A 3424-nucleotide genomic window follows, 5' to 3' on the forward strand; every position below is an offset into this window, starting at 1 on the left:
ATGAATGAGAACTTTCAGGTATTGGAAAAATTAAGACTAATTACTTGTTCACATGGATGTGTGAGTCAAGTAATGGACTAAGGGATCCAGTACATAGTCATGTGCATTGATTAAGTCCACCACAAAAGATATAAGGCTATTCGTCATAGTTTACTGAAGCTCAGTAAATATGATTATACTTACAAGCTTAAGTATAACTCTGAGACATTGGAAAAGGTTCCAATGCATGGCAGAGCGGATAAGAAGAATCAAATTAGGCAGAAGGATAAAAGTTTCTCAAATATGAAAAGATGGGAGAGTACTTTAGTATCAGCTTTGTGATCATCTCAATGATTAAGAAACCATATCAAAATTAGTTCTCTTAGGAAGTCTTAGTGCATTCTTATGACTAAGAAGAGGGATCTTGAATTGTTGAAATGGTTAAATCAAGAAGATGAGTCATACTTCATTCTAATACAAGTCTTAGAGTCATACTCCAAGATTGTTATTTGAGTGACATGTCTTAATGAAGGTTTAAAACACTTGTCAAATGGAAGAGTAAAAGTTTCCTACTCTTGTACATTTGAAATTGGTAAGTTGTGATGTTTTGGATAAAACAAAGACCAACTTAGGCCAAATGTGTGAAGTGTTTGTCTTGATTAGAACCCACACTGTCTCTTGGATGTTTGACAAGGGAGTCTTATAGGTCAAGAGGACAGTGGGAGTCTTAAAGGTCTTGAAAGTCTCAAGAACTAATCAAGAATAAAACCTGAAGTTCTTCTCTAGCACACGACTTGAGGTTTATAACCTTTCGTGTTGACATATTCTGTGCCCATTCCAATTAAAGTTGGCTTTGCATATGAGTTCTTAGAGTTCTCAAGTGGTTGCACAACAACTTGGAAGCAATGGCAGGCCCTTGAGCTGCTAGGTGGCAAGAAATTAAGGTTGAGTTCAATCCATATGGTTTCGGATTTGTCATTATCCTTGTCTTGTGACTATGGTTTTGACAATTCACATGGATAAGAACACATACACCAGCAAATCTAAGTGTCATAAGGTTTCTCTCCGATTCATGAAAATGATGGTGAGGAAACACTTTCACTAAGTAGATTTTAGCTAGATAGCAATTGTGATATTTGCATTCTCAAAGTCGTTAGTGGAGCGTGTGTGGTTTACCAGCACACTAACCTGGACTTGTGAGAAGTGGCAAAAAAAGGTCTAACCATTGTGATTACGGCATCCCTCTTCATAATTGTTTAGACACATAAGTGTGCTATCTAAGGGAAGGTGTATGATTTTGATAAAGTGTTATCAAAACAATCTAGTATCAGAAATCTGAACTTTGGTAAGAAAGTCAATAAAGTATTGGTTTCTAGAAGTCGAGCTTTCTGAGTATATGTCAAAGCTAGTGGGAGCATAAGTGTTATGCTAATAATCATCATGTTAGTGGGAGCATGATAATTATGATAAGTATTGCAAGTTAGCAATGTTAATTATAGAAAACAAAAGGTTTCAATTGGGAAAAAGTTATTTTGCTATAATTAAGGGAGAGGAAATTATACTTCATCTCAAATCTATAAGCTTAGATCGTGAGGTTTTAATTAGTTAGTCAAGGATATATATGAATTTCATGTTGGAATGGCTCAACATAAGGAAATTCTGTATATGGGTCCATTATTTGCGTTCTAAAATTCGATTATGATTACGGCATCCCTTTTCATAATCTGAATTATAAGAACTTGGCAAATAGAAATGGAAATGTTATAGCAAAAGACTGGTTTAGTCTTTATGTGAGACATCATGAATCGTGTCCCATATGCTTCGGATATAGGATCGATTACATGTGCTATATTCATCCTTTCTAAAAGTTTCCAAATGCATGGGGCATTATGAAGGGAAAAGGTTTAGAACTGGATATGACTAAAAGGATTAAACAATTGTCGAGGACAATCTAAGGTTTACCAAAGATTGGTTGCTCAAGGACAGTTGGAAGTATAGTGATAATTCTGGAAGGACCATATTGACATAATTTGTAAGGAGGCAACTCTTATTCAGAAGTGATAAGTCAAAATGGAATCTGGAAAGGTTTCAAAGTTAGAAATTTTCAATCTGTGTAAGATTAAGGAAACTTAGTGCAAGAAGGATTTGGGAGTGTGAAAAGAGAATCATTGAAGTTATGTTCAATTGATCTAGTTCACAAAGTAAAGATCATAGACAAACATAGTATGCATACTTGGTGTGTGGCATGACTAGTGTTTAGAAAAACATAGTGTACATGCTTGGAGCATGGGACAACTATTGTTTTAAATTCAAGAATAAAATTGATAGCTGGAACAGTATACAATGAGTAATGTGTAATCATATGGTGATAAATAAAAGGTGTTTTATTATGTTCATAGGTTTTGATACCATATTGGATTCAATTATTCTTGTGTTTCACTTTGCATGTTTTGACTTCCCGAATAAACTAGGTTATTCTTTTGGAATGACTAAGTTATTCAAACCATCCACAGTCGGTCATATGTTGGAAGTAGATATGAATTAAGACTGTCATGGGTTGGCTTGTAGAGGTCTAAGGTGTTGGACAAAGGGCTACAACACTCATGAGTGCTCATAAGTTCTGAGTATTGGATTCAACCTACGCTCATTGGAATCACTTCATGGATTTTATCACGAGTGATCATGAGACGATAATATCTTATAATCTTCAAACCTAGAGATATGAGTTGTTACTATGAGTTGGTTGTACATTGATTGCACGAAACCGCATTTGGTAACTCGGTGCTATAAAACGTGCCTTTGTGTATGATTCAACAAGTAGTAGAACAAGCCATATGAGTCGAAGTTTATCCATTCCTTTTACCTTCGGGCTAAAAGTAATATCTGTGGGCCCCTCGATGATTTGATGATGACAAATGGAAGTGCTCGGCCGAGCCAGGACTAATTTGATTTGTTCAATTAGTCAGTCGTCATAAATCGGAAATCGAGAAACAACAAATGGACAGACAGAATGATTATAATCCATGTCTCAGTCCATATGATATCTAGAATGGAGGAATATATGATCCCTTATCTAATGGACAAGTCATTGACAAAGGTCAGCGTTTATCGACAAGGTCAGACTTCGAGAGAAGCTTTTGAGAGCTACGATTGCCACTTGGTTCCTGAAGTCATACACAATAATACTTTTAGACTTATCCAAGTGGGAGACTGTTGGATTAATATCTAAGTCCATAACTATAATTGGTAAGACTTGACCCGACCCGACATGGTCCATTTAGGTTGCATGGCATCATGCACTTGGATAGACTATAAATAGAGAAATAAAGACACTTATGGTTATTAATATATTATAAGTTCTAGTATATTAATAATAAGAATAATAAGATTATTTAATTAGTATTGATCAAGAATTAATCTAGGATTAATTAAGTGATCAAAAGAA

Source organism: Lactuca saligna, chromosome 3 (genome assembly GCF_052625555.1).
Source record: "Lactuca saligna cultivar CGN05327 chromosome 3, ASM5262555v1, whole genome shotgun sequence".
NCBI classification, from domain to species: Eukaryota; Viridiplantae; Streptophyta; class Magnoliopsida; order Asterales; family Asteraceae; genus Lactuca; species Lactuca saligna.